The sequence below is a fragment of the Scyliorhinus canicula genome, chromosome 27 (assembly GCF_902713615.1).
Source record: "Scyliorhinus canicula chromosome 27, sScyCan1.1, whole genome shotgun sequence".
Classification (NCBI taxonomy): domain Eukaryota; kingdom Metazoa; phylum Chordata; class Chondrichthyes; order Carcharhiniformes; family Scyliorhinidae; genus Scyliorhinus; species Scyliorhinus canicula.
Genome location: NC_052172.1, coordinates 8,122,851 through 8,139,079, shown reverse-complemented (window position 1 = coordinate 8,139,079; position 16,229 = coordinate 8,122,851). Strand labels below are relative to the sequence as shown.

At 53.9% G+C, this 16,229-nt stretch overlaps 1 protein-coding gene across 1 annotated transcript in view; it reads right to left on the bottom strand.

The window, feature by feature from the left end:
- Positions 1-15,936, bottom strand: part of LOC119957859 (spectrin beta chain, non-erythrocytic 4-like) — a 225,308-nt gene extending 209,372 nt beyond the window's left edge. Inside the window, 1 exon segment of the mRNA XM_038786016.1 lies at positions 15,734-15,936. The gene's annotated coding sequence lies outside the window, so the exon portion shown is untranslated.
- Positions 15,937-16,229: the final 293 nt, after the last annotated feature.

The window sequence follows — 16,229 nt, the reverse complement described above, 5'->3', positions numbered from 1 at the left end:
CCCCTCACCAACCCCACCCACCCACCCACGACCCCTCACCACCCACCCACCCCATGACCCCTCACCACCCACCCACCATGACCCCTCACCCACCACCCACCCACCATGACCCCTCACCCCACCCACCCACCCACGACCCCTCACCCACTCACCCACCCACCCACGACCCCTCACCCACCCACCCACGACCCCTCACCCACCCACCCACCCACGACCCCTCACCCACCCACCCACCCACGACCCCTCACCCACCCACCACGACCCCTCACCCACTCACTCACCCACGCCCCCTCACCCACCCACGACCCCTCACCCACCCACCCACGACCCCTCACCCACCCACCCACGACCCCTCACCCACCCACCCACAACCCCTCACCCACCACCCACGACCCCTCCCCCACCCACCCACAACCCCTCCCCCACCCACCCACAACCTCCGTCGATGTTATTTTGAACAAAGTGCATTTCCTCAGACTCTGTGTGTGTGAGATGGTTGGATGAGGAAATCCCAGTTCGAGCGAGGCTGTGCTTGGATCGGACTCACTGGGACTGGCCGTTCCCCCATTGACCTGAGCCGGCACAGGCAGCACACGAAAGCCAGCAGCTTCATTGTTGGGACAATTCCCCCAGAGCACATCACCCTGAACCCGACCTGCAACTCAAATGCGGTGAGTAACCCTGGGTCTATTAGCTCTTAGCTCAAGAATGTCAACCCTCCCCACCCCACTCTCCCTTCCTCGGCCCGCCCTCCCTTCCTCGCCCCACTCTCTTTTGTTTCCCCCCCTCCCCCACCCGTCACCCCTTGACTCTTGCTCCCCCACCCTCCCCCAGTGAAAATCCTTGTTTTCCATTTTTCCCCATTCATCCAGCGATGGAAATACAACTCAGTTACTTCCTCCACTCTGAGGACTCTGGGTTTGACTTGCCGGGGTGGCAGTGCCAAGGTGCCCGTGTTCCAGGGGGCGGGTCAGGGAGGCACCCAGGGGTCTCCGATGATCCACGCCTCCCCCCCCCCGGGTGCCATTCTGCCTGGTCCACATTCTTGTAGGCCAGTACGGAACGCCGCCCGGCTGCGACCTCCGAAACGTTCCCGGATAAGGAGGCCTTAAGTAGGTTTAAGGCCACTTACACGAGGGAGAGGGTGCAACTTAGTCCCACCCATTGTGGGCAGGTTCCTGATACTGACGCCTTACGGGATTGGGTCGATCATGCGAGGCGTCTTTGCTGTCGGGACGTCCGCGGGTGGGTTAATCCGGGATCTAGCGGCCACACTGCGCTCCCATTGCTACATGACGTGACCGGTCAATCGCGCCCAGTGTCTGTTTTAACTGGGCCTTCTGCTAAAAGGCACGCCCCGAGGAGAGGGACATAATTTTAAGGTGATTGGAGGAAGATATAGGGAGATGTCAGAGGTAGGTTCTTTACACAGAGAGTGGTGGGTGTGTGAAATGCACTACCAGCAGAGGTGGTGAAGTCAGAGTCATTCGGGACATTTAAGCGACTCTTAGACAGACACATGGACAGCAGTAAATTGAAGAGGTGTAGGTTAGGTTGATCTTAGATTAGGATAAATGGTCGGCACAACATCGTGGGCCGAAGGGCCTGTACTGTGCTGTACTGTTCTATGTTCTATGGAAGGAATGGGAACAAAAAGTACCAGGAAGGACTCTTACAATTAATAAATTAATTAACTGAATTTAAATTCCGCCAGGTCCCTCAGTGGGATTTGAACAGCATTCCTGAAGTATGAGCCTGGGCCTCTGGATTACTAGTCCAGTGACATTACCACAACACCCAGGTCTTAAGACGAAGGGCAGTGGGGCCTAACTACATTCGGATATGGACGCTGCACCTCAGGAAGAATTTACTGGTCCTGGAGGAAGGTCCAGTTCCAATTCAACAAAATGATAGCAGGGATACAAGGGTTAACTTTTGAGAACTGGTTGCTTTAGATGAGGCGTGTAAACCCTTGAGTCTAGAAGATTAATGGGTCCATGATTTAACGGAGGTGTTTCAGGCAGTTAAAGGATTTGATTGGTGATATAATTTCTTGCTATTAACCTTTAATGTGGGGAGAATAGAAATCCCCCCACCCCAGATAAAGGTGAGGCTGGGGTTCAATTGAAAATGGTTCAACTGAAATTGGTAGACATTTGTTAAATAAGGGGTGGAATTCTCCGACCCCCCGCAGGGTCGGGGAATCGCCCGGGGCCGGCCTAAATCCCACTCCCGCTGTGGCCGTAATTCTCCGCCACCCGGGAATCGCGCCCCCCACGGCGATTCTCCGGCCCGCGATGGGCCGAAGTCCCGCTGCTGTCAGGCCTCTCCCGTCGACGTGGTTTCAACCACCTCTGTGCCGGCGGGAGCGGGCCCCCGGGGTCCTGGGGGGGGGGGGGGGGGCGCGGGGCGATCTGACCCCGGGGGGGTGCCCCCACGGTGGCCTGGCCCCCACGGTGGCCTGGCCCGCGATCGGGGCCCACCGATCGGCCGGCCGGCCAGTGCCGTGGGGGCACTCTTTTTCTTCCGCCGCCGCCACAGCCTCCACCATGGCGGAGTCAGGGGCCGCTGACGCTCCAGTGCATGCGCGGACTCATGCCGACTGGCGAAGGCCTTTTGGCTAGCCCCAATGCCGATCGGCGTAGCGCCAAAGGCCGTTAGTGCCAGTTTTGGCGCCAGTCGGCGGAGCGGGAGCCACTCCGGCGCAGGCCTAGCCCCTAAAGGTGCGGAGATTTCCGCACCTTTGGGGAGGCCCGACGCCGGAGTGGTTGGCGCCACTCCACTACGCCGGGACCCCCCGCCCCGCCAGGTAGGTGAGAATTTCGCCCAAGGATTGCAGAACCCAGGAGGGTAGATAGAGAGTTAAGACACATGTCAGCCATGATCTCATTAAAGGGTTGTATAGGATCGAGGGGCTGAATGGCCTCCTCCTGTTCCCTTTGCAATGGCCATAAAAAAGGTAAATGTCAGCACAATCTGAGATGACCACAGGCTGCTTTGCCCTTTGAAGGGGGGAGAGGGCTGACTGGTGGTGATTTAACCTGAGGATCACCACACCTCAGGCGAGGGGCAAGGTTAAGAAGGCGGAGTCTTCATGGATAACCTCAGCCGGTACGGGGAATTGAACCCACGCTGTTGGCCTCGCTCCGCATCACGAGCCAGTTGTCCAGCAAACTGGAGCGAACCGTCCCCCCTTGTGGCCACAAAACTGACCGAGCAAATTGCCTAAATAACGTCCTCCTTCTGCGCTGTGTTTACCAATCCCCCTCCTTGCCTGGGTTAGTCTCGAACCGACAAAGAGTCACCCAGACTCGAAATGTTAGCTCCCATGCTCTCTCCATGCTCTCTCCACAGGCGCTTTCAGACCTGCCGGGATTTTCCAGCATTTCCTGTTTCCGTGTCAGATTCCAGCATCCGCAGTAATTGGCTTTTTAAAAATAGCATGTGCAGATTTCACACAAACACCAATTCCAAATCCTTAAAAGTCAGATTCTTAAATACACAGACCACCGTGTGCTTGCCGACCCAACAACAACTTGCGCCTGCGTAGCGCCTTCAACGTGGTTGAAAACGCCCCGGGGCCCCTGGATGGAACGCGGTTCGGCGTCGAGTGGCGACGAGGAGTTTTCGCCCATTGGTGACGGGAGGCTGGCTGGGTCGGAGAGGTGGGTTTCGAAGGAGGGTTTGTGAAAGCCAGATTAGATGTTTTTAAAATATCGAGGCATTGATGGACTCGGGGGGCGGAGGGAGGGGCATTCTACATTGGTGAGCGGGGGTGGGGGTGACTGAATGGGACGTGCAGGAGCAAGGAGGGGTGGGAGATAGGGGTAACCCCAGGTTAAAGAGGTGTGAATTGTCTCAAGCCAGGGACAGTTGGTAGGATTTTGCAAGCCCAGGCCAGATGGTGGGGGGTGAATGTGACATGAATCCCAGGTCCCGGTTGAGGCCGTACTCATGTGTGCGGAACGTGGCTATAAGTTTCTGCTCAGCGATTCTGCGTTGCCGCGCGTCCTGAAGGCTGCCTTGGAGAACGCTTACCCGGAGATCAGAGGCTGAATGCCCTTGACTGCTGAAGCGTTCCCCGACTGGAAGGGAACATTCCTGCCTGGTGATTGTCGCGCGATGTCCGTTCATTCGTTGTCGCAGCGTCTGCAAGATCTCGCCAATGTACCACGCTTCGGGACATCCTTTCCTGCAGCGTATGAGGTAGACAACGTTGGCCGTGTCGCACGAGTATGTACCGTGTACCTGGTGGGTGGTGTTCTCACATGTAATGGTGGGTAGCCATGTCGATGATCTGGCACGTCTTGCAGAGATTGCCCTGACAGGGTTGTGTGGTGTCGTGGTCGCTGTTCTGAAGGCTGGATAGTTTGCTGCAAACAATGGTTTGTTTGAGGCTGCGCGATTGTTTGAAGGCAAGTAGTGGGGGTGTGGCGTCTCTGGCATCTCCACATCTTAAAAATGTTCAACAAGGGGCAGCACGGTGGCCTAGTGGTTAGCACAACCGCCTCACGGCGCTGAGGTCCCAGGTTCGATCCCGGCTCTGGGTCACTGTCCGTGTGGAGTTTGCACATTCTCCCCGTGTCTGCGTGGGTTTCGCCCCCACAACCCAAAAATGTGCAGAGTAGGTGGATTGGCCACACTAAATTGCCCCTTAATTGGAAAAAATAATTGGGTAGTCTAAATTTAAAAAAAAAAAATGTTCGATGATTCTCCTCCCACTGCCTTTTGTGGAAGAGAGTTCCAGAGACTCACGACCCGCTGAGGGAAAACATTTCTCCTCATCTGTATCTTAAATGGCCATCCCCTTATTTTTAAACAGTGACCCCGAGTTCTAGATTGTTCCACAAGAGGAAATATTCTCCCCACATCCACCCTGTCGATTCCCCTCAGGATCTTTGATGTCTCAATCAAGTCACCTCTTCGTCTTCTATACTCCAGCGGATACGAGCCTGGCCTGTCTCACCCTTCTCCAATTTTTCAGCCTATCCCCACCCAGACAAAAAATAAAACAAACCCCCCCCCCCCCCCCCCCCCCCCCCCCCTCCTCACTCCCACCCCTCCCGTCCACCCCCGCCGCTGACAGGTCAATGCTCCTTAAAGATGTTGGTGAACTGCTTCCGCCTCGAGGTGACCTCCTCCTCGGAACCTCGAATGAAGAACTCTGTCTTTTCCAAATGCAGAAACACTGCCACGTGGCTCACCCGTACCCCTGCCTTTGACAGCTCCGAGTCCCGGCGCAACAGAATCCATCTCCGGGCTCCCAGGGAGGCAAAGGCCAACAGGTCAGCCTCTCTGTTTTCACCGGAGCAGAGAAGATTGAGGGCGGTGACCTGATCGAGGTGTGCAAGATTATGAGGAGCATGGATAGGGAGGAGATGTTCCTGTGGTAAACCACTGTATTGTATTGTATTGTTGTACTTTTACATAAATGAAATGAAATGAAAATGGCTTATTGTCACGAGTAGGCTTCAACTAAGTTACTGTGAAAAGCCCCTAGTCGCCACATTCCGGTGCCTGTTCGGGGAGGCTGGTACGGGAATTGAACCGTGCTGCTGGCCTGCCTTGGTCTGCTTTAAAAGCCAGCTATTTAGCCCAGTGTGCTAAACCAGCCCCTGGTTTAGCCCCTTCAGCCCCTGAATCTTCCCTTCCAGTCGGGGGATCGCTTCAGCAGTCAAGGGCATTCAGCCTCTGATCTCCGGGTAAGCATTCTCCAAGGCGGCCTTCAGGACGCGCGGCAACGCAGAATCGCTGAGCAGCCACATGTCTGGGCTTGTCCCTGCTGGGTCTGAACCACTGTAGTATGTAGTAGGTGTACTGTGGTAAACTGCCAATGTATTAATGTGATGTGGTAAACTACTGCCTGCTGGCTCCGCCCCCCCTCGGGCGCGGTATAAAGGTGGCTGGTCTCCAGTTCGGGATCAGAGGCCAGGAGGCTTTCCGTTTAGTGTATTAAAGCCTCAGTTACGTTCACCACTCGTCGTGTGCTTATTGATGGCATATCAGGTCCCTTTAGTTCAGGGTCAGTTACGAGAGGGCACAAGTTCAAGGTGAGGGGGCGGGAGGTTTAAGGGGGATTAGAGGGAAAACCTTTGCTCCAAGAGGGTGGTGAGGGTCTGGAACGCACTACCTGGGAGGGTGGTGCAGGTGGGCTGCCTCACATCCTTTAAAAGGTACCTGGATGAGCTGCGGGCCCTGGAACGAACCCACTCATCCTGGGCACTCTCATGTTGGCCCTGTGCACCACTTTAAATTGGACAAGGCCTAGTCAAGCCACACAACGAGGACGTATTCACCCTTCGCAGAGCTTCACCACACTCCACTGCCAACCCCCCCCCCCCCCCCCCACACACACACGCCCCACCCAACTCCTCCTCCCATTGAGCCTAACCTCCTCCACGGGAACACTCTCTCCCTCTTCTTTTTTTTTAATATAATTTTTATTGGAATTTTTTACAGAAAATATAAAACGTAACGACAAACAATGAAATGCAACAAAATAACCCATAATAACTGTATCACCCCCAGACCGTATCGACGCATGTATCACATCCCCCCACCCCCCCAACCCCAATGAACAACAGAAGAACTTAAAAATAAATTTAAATTAAATAAACAAACATAGTCATCGTCTGCCCCCCCCCCACCACACCTTTTCCCTCCCCCTTCCCCCCACCCCCCCGGGTTGCTGCTGCTACTGTCCCAGCACCCTATCGTTGAGCCAGAAAGTCGAGAAAAGGTTGCCACCGCCTAAAGAACCCTTGTACCGACCCTCTCAGGGGCGAATTTGATCTTCTCTAGCTTAATGAAACCCGCCATGTCATTGATCCAGGTCTCCACGCTTGAGGGCCTCGCATCCTTCCATACTCTCTCCCTCTTCAACAGCTCCCCATCCACAACCTTGCCCTCCCCTATCTCACCCTCAGACAGAATCTTATTCCGCAGCACGGTAGCATGGTGGTTAGCACGAATGCTTCCCAGCTCCAGGGTCCCAGGTTCGATTCCCGGCTGGGTCACTGTCTGTGCGGAGTCTGCACGTCCTCCCCGTGTGTGCGTGGGTTTCCTCCGGGTGCTCCGGATTCCTCCCACAGTCCAAAGATGTGCGGGTTAGGTGGATTGGCCATGCTAAATTGCCCGTAGTGTCCTAAAAAGTAAGATTAAGGGGGGGGTTGTTGGGTTACGGGTGTAGGGTGGATACGTGGGTTTGAGTAGGGTGATCATTGCTCGGCACAACATCGAGGGCCGAAGGGCCTGTTCTGTGCTGTACTGTTCTATGTTCTATGTTAGCAGCATCGGAAACGATGGCGCCTCCTTTCTCATGAAGTCCCCAACCTGCAGATATCTAAACCCGTTCCCCTTCAGCTCCTCCAGGCCTACAAACTTCCCTCCTCCAAACAAATCCCTAAAATATTCCATCCCTATCTGCCGCCACTCCCGGACCCTTGTGCCGATCCCCGCCAGAGCAAACCTACGATTGGCGCAAATCGGCACCCACAGAGACATACCTTCCAATCGAAAGCACTGTCGACACTGGTGTTTGAAACCCTAGGCACTGATACCACCACCCACTGGGCTGGGGGAGTATCTGACCGGCGGGAATGGAAGGGGATGTCAACAACAGCACCCTCAGGTTGGTCCCCGTACACGGAGTCACCTCCACCCGCCCCCAAACTGACCCTTCCTCCACGGCCCATTTCCTAACCTTTGCAATATTAGCTGCCCAATAATAACTCGAGAATCTCGGCAACCCTCCCCATTCCCCCCCTCTCCAGTTGATCCCTCTCCAAAAACACCCTCCTAACCCGCGGGGCCATCCCCGCCCAGGCAAACCTCGAGATGATCCCATTAACCTTCCTGCAAAAGGACTTGAGCGTAAAAACCGGGAGGTTTTAGAACGCAAACAAAAACTTCGGCAACACCGTCATCTCTACCGCCTGGACCCGACCCGCCAATGACAATGGCAACGCATTTCACCTCTAAACGTCCGCCTTCATTCCCTCCGCCAGCCTGTGCGGACTGCGTCCAGCGCGCCACACTCGGCCGTGATCCGTGGCCGGGGCGGGGGGGGGGCTTGTGCGAGGGCTGGGGGGACCGATGGGGGGAGTGGCCAGAGGGTGAGCTGTGGGGTTGTGGATGGCGGGTTGGGTCTGATCACGGCCGGTGCCGCGTGGTACGGCGTGACCGCTGCAGGTCGTCGGCGTGCGCATGTGCGGCACGGGATATGGCCATTTTCCGGCCGTTTTCGGCACGGGAGGCGGGGGTTTCAGTCGGCGCCGGTGCTAGCCCCTCACCGGTACCGGAATCGATCTAGGGTTCGCCCCGATTTTTTTTTCACAGTGAGCCTCCCGCGGGTTCTCCGGACGAGCCGTCACTCAGCCGCAGGAGCGGAGAATCCAGTCCGTGGTTTCTGAGCTGCAGGATGGTAGCATGGTGGTTAGCATAAATGCTTCACAGCTCCAGGGTCCCAGGTTCGATTCCCGGCTGGGTCACTGTCTGTGCGGAGTCTGCACGTCCTCCCCGTGTGTGCGTGGGTTTCCTCCGGGTGCTCCGGTTTCCTCCCACGGTCCAAAGATGTGCGGGTTAGGTGGATTGGCCATGATAAATTGCCCGTAGTGTCCTAAAAAGTAACGTTAAGGGGGGGGTTGTTGGGTTACGGGTATAGGGTGGATACGTGGGTTTGAGTAGGGTGATCATTGCTCGGCACAACATCGAGGGCCGAAGGGCCTGTTCTGTGCTGTACTGTTCTATGTGCATCTGGAATTAAAAGTCCCATGGAACCGTTGTTCCTTGAAAGGAAAAATAAAATGTCCCCTTTCGGGAAAGAAATCTGCCTTTCTTAACCTGGTCTGGCCTACGTGCGATTCCAGGTTACGAACAAACAGTAGCCCGCTCCACCATTTAATAAGATCATAGCAGATTCAAATCTGCCTCTTAAACTAAATATTTCAGAGGGAGGTTAAGGGCAATTAGGGATGGGCAATAAATGATGGGCCTAACCAGCGACGCCCCGAAATGAAATCCCAAAGGAAATGAATAAGAAAACATCTGGCAGCGAGGGGTAAAATGGAGGGTAGTAGAGCAAGAACGAGACAAAGGAATGATGTGGAGGAATGATTACTCATTCACCTGAGGAAGGAGCAGTGCTCCGAAAGCTAGTGTTGGACTTTAACCTGGTGTTGGAAGACTTCTTACTGAGACAAAGGAAGAGATACTTTGACAGCTTAAGAAGCAGAAGAGATGCTAGATCCGAGAACATTGGGATGTTGGCTGCTATCGAGGAGTTGGAGAGCCACAATCACCAATGTTGTAAAACATGGTACCCGAGGTGGTCGTTCAGGCATTAGAGAGGGTGCAGAGGAGAATTTACTCAAATGGCACCAGACGTGAGGGACTTTTACTTGGTGGGCACGGTGGTTAGCACTGCTGCCTCTCAGCGCCAGGACCTGGGTTCAACTCCGGCCTTGAGTGACTGTCTGCCTGTGCGGGGATTTGCCCGTTCTCCCCGTATGCGCGTGGGTTTCCTCCGGGTGCTCCGGTTTCCTCCCACAGTCCAAAGACGTGCAGGGTAGGTCAAGGGGGTATCGGGATAGGGACGGAGATTGGGCTTGGGTGGGTTGCTCTTTCAGAAAAGGCCGGTGCAGACTCAATGGACCGAATGGCCTCCTTCTGCACTGCAGGGATTCTATGATTCTATGAAAAGATATCCCGAAAAGCAGCCAGACTCCCTCAAAATCGCTACATCCCTATCAAAGCTCTGGACCGGGTCCCAAGTATACAGCAGGAAATCATCCGCGTGCAAAGAAACACGGAGCTCGAACCACCCCCCCCCCCCCCCACACACACACCCCCCCCCACCCCACCCCACATACCCCCATTCAATAACCCTCCACTTGTTCATCCGAACACACACCAGAGATTTAGAAAGAATTAGCAAAACTAAGAATTAGCAAAATTAGCCCATTCGGCCCATCGACCCTGCTCCGCCATTTGATGAGATCAGGCGCCTTATACAGCAACCGAACCCAATCCACATACCCCTGCCAAACCCGAGCCGCCCAAACACCTCGAACCAATACGCCCATTTGACCCGGTCGAAAGCCTTCTCCGCGTCCATTGCCACAACCACTTCCACCTACCGGCCCTCCGAGGGCATTGTTATAACATTCAGCAACCTCAGTACATTCGCCCACAATTGTCACCCCTTCACAAATCCCCTCCGGGTCTTCCCCGTTAGACGTAGGAGCAGAATTAGGCCATTCAGCCCATCGACCCAGCTCTGCCATTCGATGAGATCATGGCTGAGCTGATATCGATAATCCTCAACTCCACTTTCCCGCCTTATCCTCATTACCCTTGATTCTCTCACTGAATAAAAATCTGTCCATCTCAGCCTTGAACATACTTAACGACCGGGGCAGCAGGGTAGCATGGGGGTTAGCATAAATGCTTCACAGCTCCAGGGTCCCAGGTTCGATTCCCGGCTGGGTCACTGTCTGTGTGGAGTCTGCACGTCCTCCCCGTGTGCGTGGGTTTCCTCCGGGTGCTCCAGTTTCCTCCCACAGTCCAAAGATGTGCGGGTTAGGTGGATTGGCCATGCTAAATTGCCCGTAGTGTCCTACAAAAAGTAAGGTTAAGGGGGGGTTGTTGGGTTACGGGTATAGGGTGGATACGTGGGTTTGAGTAGGGTGATCATGGCTCGGCACAACATTGAGGGCCAAAGGGCCTGTTCTGTGCTGTACTGTTCTATGTTCTATGTCTATGACCCGGCCTCTACAGCGCTCTGCGGTAAAGAATTCCACAGATTCACTCCCCTCTGAGAGAAGAAACTCCTCCTCATCTCCGTCTGAAATGGGGCGACCCCCCTCACTCTGAGACTCTGCCCTCTGGTTCCAGACTCTCCCACAAGGGGGGGAAACAACCTCTCAGCATCCACCCTGTCAAACCCCCTGAGAATCCGATATGTCTCAATAAGGTCATCTCTCATTCTTCTAAACTCCAATGAGCACAGGCCCCGACCTACTCAACCTCTTATAGAGTCAGACAGCACAGATAAGGCCCTTCGACCCATTGGGTCTGTGCTAGTCAGAAACAACCACCTAACCATCCTAATCCCATTTCCCAGCACTTGATCCATAGCCATGTCTGCCCTGGGATCACAAATGTTATGAGGGTCTCTGCCTCCACCTCCCTTTCAGGCAGCGAGTTCCAAACTCCCACCACCCTCTGGGTGAAAAGGATTTCCCTCACATCCCCTCGAAACCTCCTGCCTCTTACCTTAAATCTGTGCCCCCTGGTCATTGATCCTTCCACCAAGGAGAAAGGTTTCTTCCTGTCTACTCTATCAACGCCCCTCGCAATTTTATTCACCTCAACCATGTCTCCCCTCAGTTTCCTCTGCTCCAAGGAAAACAATCCCAGTCTATCCAATCTCTCTTCATAACTAAATCTCTCCAGCCCAGGCAACATGCTGGTAAATCTCCTCTGCACCCTTTCCAGTGCTGTCACATCCCTCCTATACTGTGGATTCCAGAGCTTCACACAATACTCTGAGCTGTGGCCTAATCAGTGTTTTATACAGTTCCAGCATAACCTCCCTGCTCTCAAACTCTATACCTCGGCTAATAAAGGCAAGTATCCACCGGCTCTGTTGTATTAAGGGACGGGTGTACAGACACACCAAGGTCCCTCTGACCCTCGGTGCATCCAGGGTCCTGCCCTTTATCCTGTTTTCCCCTTGCCTTGTTTGTCCTGCCCAAGTGCATCACCTCACACTTATCCGGATTGAATTCCATTTGCCACTGATCAGCCCGTCTATAACCTCCTGGAAACGAAGGCCATATCCTCCTCACTATTTACCACCCCACCAATTTTTGGAACTTATTCCTTAGAAGAAACCCCCTCCATACCCGGGATCAAGCTAGCGAACCTCCTCTGGACTGTCTCCAATGCCGGTATATCTTTCCTCAGATAAAAATTGTTTGCAGTTTTCCAGGTGTGGTCGTGTATGGTACTAGCAGGGAGGCAGTGGTGTAGTGGGTATCGTCAGTGGGTTAGTAATCTAGAGCTCTGGGAACCAGGGTTCCAATCCCACCACGGAGGAATATGAATTCAATAAAAAGAATCTGGAATTAAAAGTCTAATGACCATGAAGCCAATTGTCGATTGTCATTAAAACCCATCTGGTCCACTAATATCCTTTAGGGAAGGAAATCTGCCGTCCTTACCCTGGTCTGGCCGAAGTGAGGCTCCAGACCCACAGCAATATAGACATAGAACATAGAACAGTACAGCACAGAACAGGCCCTTCGGCCCTCGATGTTGTGCCGAGCAATGATCACCCTACTCAAACCCACGTATCCACCCTATACCCGTAACCCAACAACCCCCCCCTTAACCTTACTTTTTAGGACACTACGGGCAATTTAGCATGGCCAATCCACCTAACCCGCACATCTTTGGACTGTGGGAGGAAACCGGAGCACCCGGAGGAAACTCACGCACACACGGGGAGGACGTGCAGACTCCGCACAGACAGTGACCCAGCCGGGAATCGAACCTGGGACCCTGGAGCTGTGAAGCATTTATGCTAACCACCATGCTACCGTGCTGCCCAATATGGTTGACTCATAACTGCCCCTCAAGGGCAATTAGGGGTGGGCCATAAATACTGGCCCAGCCTGCGACGCTCACATCCCGTGAAAGAGCTTTTACAAAACGCTAAAACCTCCCTTTGTAATATTCTGCCACCTCCAACGATTTGCATACCTATAAAAGCTGGGTGGCTTTGAAGAGGGAGAAAGTGGAGTCCACTGACATGGTTCAGGCGTTACGTAACTAACGGCCGCTGAGGGGGCTGGGGTCCATCACCATCCCGGGGCAGGCTATTTTGATTTAATTAATTAAGTTTCTTTTTGGTGTTTTGTTTTAGTAACACTAGGGGCTGTCTTAATTTTTTTTGTTTAATTTGTGGATTAGAGTTTTTTTACGACGGGGGTGGGGGGGGGGGGGGAGGTGGACGGCTTCTGGACAGGGCAGATAGAGCCAAACGGAGGTGTCACGAGAATGTCGCTTTAAGAAATGTTTGGCTGCTCATATTACTGCAGTGATGTCATGAGAGTGGGCGGAGCTTTTTTGTGGGTGGAGTGTCTGTCAGCTTTTTACTTTCGTTTTAGGCTGTTTGCTGCAGGGTGTGGTTTAGTTTCGTTTTCAGTGTTGGAGCTGAAGCCAGGCCAAGCAGGTGTGCTGCTGATCTCTCTGCCATGAAAAGACTATCTCTTGATCATTTGGTGAATTCAGAATTAGAAATGCTCTCAGTAGAGAATGTAAACCTGATGTGCTGCTTCAGTTAAAAGGTGTTTCTTTTGTCTTCTGGATGTTGTTTGGGAAGTTATTAAGGATTACTTAGTGTTGCATTCTCTGGGGGTTGTATTTGAATTAATGGTTGCTAAGATGTTCACTGTATGTTTTAAAAAGGCTAACTTGAGTTCATAGAATAAACATGGGGCGGTATTCTCCGCTGCCCACGCCGGTTGGGAGAATAGCGGGAGGGCCTCCCGACATTTTTTGCGCCCTCCCACTATTCTCCCCCCCCCCCCCTCGCCCGACCCACGTCACGAATCGCCGCTCGCGGTTTTTTACGGCGAGCGGCGATTCTCCGCGGCCGATGGGCCGAGCGGCCGGGCCTTTACGCCCGTTTTTTCACGGCAGCAAACACGCCTGCTCGCTGCCGTCATAAAAACGGGCGCTGGATGCCCGTTTGGGGCGGGAGCACCACCGTTGTGCTCGGGAGGGGACAGGCCCGCGATCGGTGCCCACCGATCGTCGGGCCTGCGTCCAAAAGGGACGCACTATTTCCCCTCCGCCGCCCGGCAAGATCAAGCCGCCACATCTTGTCGGGCGGCGGTGGAGAAATGCGGAACGTCAATGGTGTGATGATGTCACCTTCACATGCGCGGGTTGGAGCCGGCTCCAACCTGCGCATGCGCGGCTGACGTCATACAGACGCCAGTCGCGCGTCATCTTGGCGCGCGGCCTTAACAACGGTCGTTAAGGCCGCGACGCCGTGATTCCCGGGGTCCCGCTCCTAGCCCCGATGGTGGGGGGGGGGGAGAATCGGGTCCCGGGAACGGGCGTGAAGGCTGCCGCGAAACACGGCCAGTTTCACGGCAGCCTTTACGACTCTCCGCATTTGCGGAGAATCTCGCCCATGGTTTTGCTTCAAAAAATACTTTTCCATTTCTGCTGTGCCACCCCTGTAGAGTGGGCCGCGTGCTCCCCATACCACAATCTATTCAAAGTTGTGGGTCAGGTGAACTCCATGATACACTTTGGGGTTCTCTAAACCCTGGCCCATAATAGAGGACACTGATTTTGTAAAGTGAACAACACAGGTTAGGAAGACGGAATGAGGAATGACTTTTTCCTTCCCGCTGCGAGTGGTCGGGCGGGAAAGTGGGAGCGGAAGATTATCATTTCAGCTCGGTAGCGGAGGATTATCATTTCACCTCAGTTGTGATCCCGTTGAATAGCGGAGCAGACTCAATGGGCTGAATGGCCTCCTCCTGCTACACCTTGTGGTCTGGGATGCACTATCTGGACGAAATGAAAATGAAATGAAAATGGCTTATTGTCACGAGTAGGGCTTCAATGAAGTTACTGTGAAAAGCCCCTAGTCGCCACATTCCGGTGCCTGTTCGAGGGAGGCAGGTACGGGAATCCAACCGTGCTGCTGGCCTGCCTTGGTCTGCTTTCAAAGCCAGCGATTTAGCCCAGTGTGCTAAACAGCCCCTGACGAAGGGGAGTGGATTCAATCAAGCCCTTCAAAGGAGAACCGGCCGATTACCTGGAAGAGGAAAAATCTGCAGGGGTCCACAGGGGAGAGGCAGGGGGCCCTGAGCTGCTCTCGCAGAGAGCCAGCACGGCCACAGAAGGGCCAAACGGCCTCCTCCTTCACTCTGATGGCCCTGATTCCATGCTGTGCGATTCCTCCGGAGGGGTCCGAACTAGCCTCCTCACTCTTAACCAGATCCCTGAAACCTGTCACTTGCAAATTTAGATAAAATACTTTAATTTATATTCTTTTTAAGGAGGAGCACTTTGGTGACACACTGCGCCTGACCTGGGGCATCCTGTCTGCATTTGATAAGGTGCTGGTTGGAGCACACTTTGAGCCAAGTCCCTCAGGTATCACGATAGTAAGTCTCCACTACTCCTAAGGCCTTGGCATCCTCTGTAAAGTGTGGTGTGCGGAATAGCCCAGCCGAGGCCTAAGCAGTGATCTCCTGAAGGTTCAGCATGATTTCCTCACACCCCCTCCCTCCCTCCGACCCTGTGCTCTCTAATGTCACTTGATTGAGTGCACAAGAACCCCCTGCTGCACACAGATTTATTTATTTTTTACACAATCGTTATTTCTCAGATGCAACCGGCCACAATAAAGAAAAGGGAGGAAATATGAAATGATCTCTCTGGGAATGCTCTTAAAATTGGAAGTTTCTTACAGGGGGGGGGAGAAAAAAAAATCCCAAAACCGAGATGTCACAGGGAGGGAAGGTGGGTGAATTCAAATCGGTGGTTGCTTTAATGAATGAGCTGAGCCCTCTCCCGAAAATAATGATGCACTGAATGCGCGTTTAACAGCCCGGCGTTGCCTGTGTGTCTGGTTGTAAGAGACAGGGAAGCTTTCGATGCCAGTGCAAAAGGGGATTGGGGGGTGGGGGGGGCGATTACTCACGGGATTTTGAGAGCTGCCGTTCCTGTTTCTCACACACGAGAGAGAGAGAGAGAGAAAGGGGGAGACCGCTGGTCCCTCGGGCGATTGCTGCTGATGCTGGCTGCTGTCGACAAGGCAGGAGGGAGGCTGTGGGGAAACGGCCACCCTTGGAGGCAGAGCACACTCACTGCGAGAGAGAGAGAGAGAGACAGACAGAGGCAAGGTCCAGCCTCTGGCACACTGACAGAATGACACGCCTCCCACAGCATCAGCAGCAGAATGTGAATAAGGAGAATCAAGAGAGAGAGAGAGACAAAAAGACATGGGGAATGATCCACAATGAGAATAAATTACGATAATCAGCTCACCCTCCAGGGTCAGCCCCGGGATTCGACTGTGTGACCCTGAGAGAAAACTCATCATTAAAAATGTTTTCCTCATTTTCTTTGAACGTTCCTCCTCACCCAGATACAAATTGCAGGGAGGAGGGAGGGCGGGGTGCGGTGTTGTTGGGGGT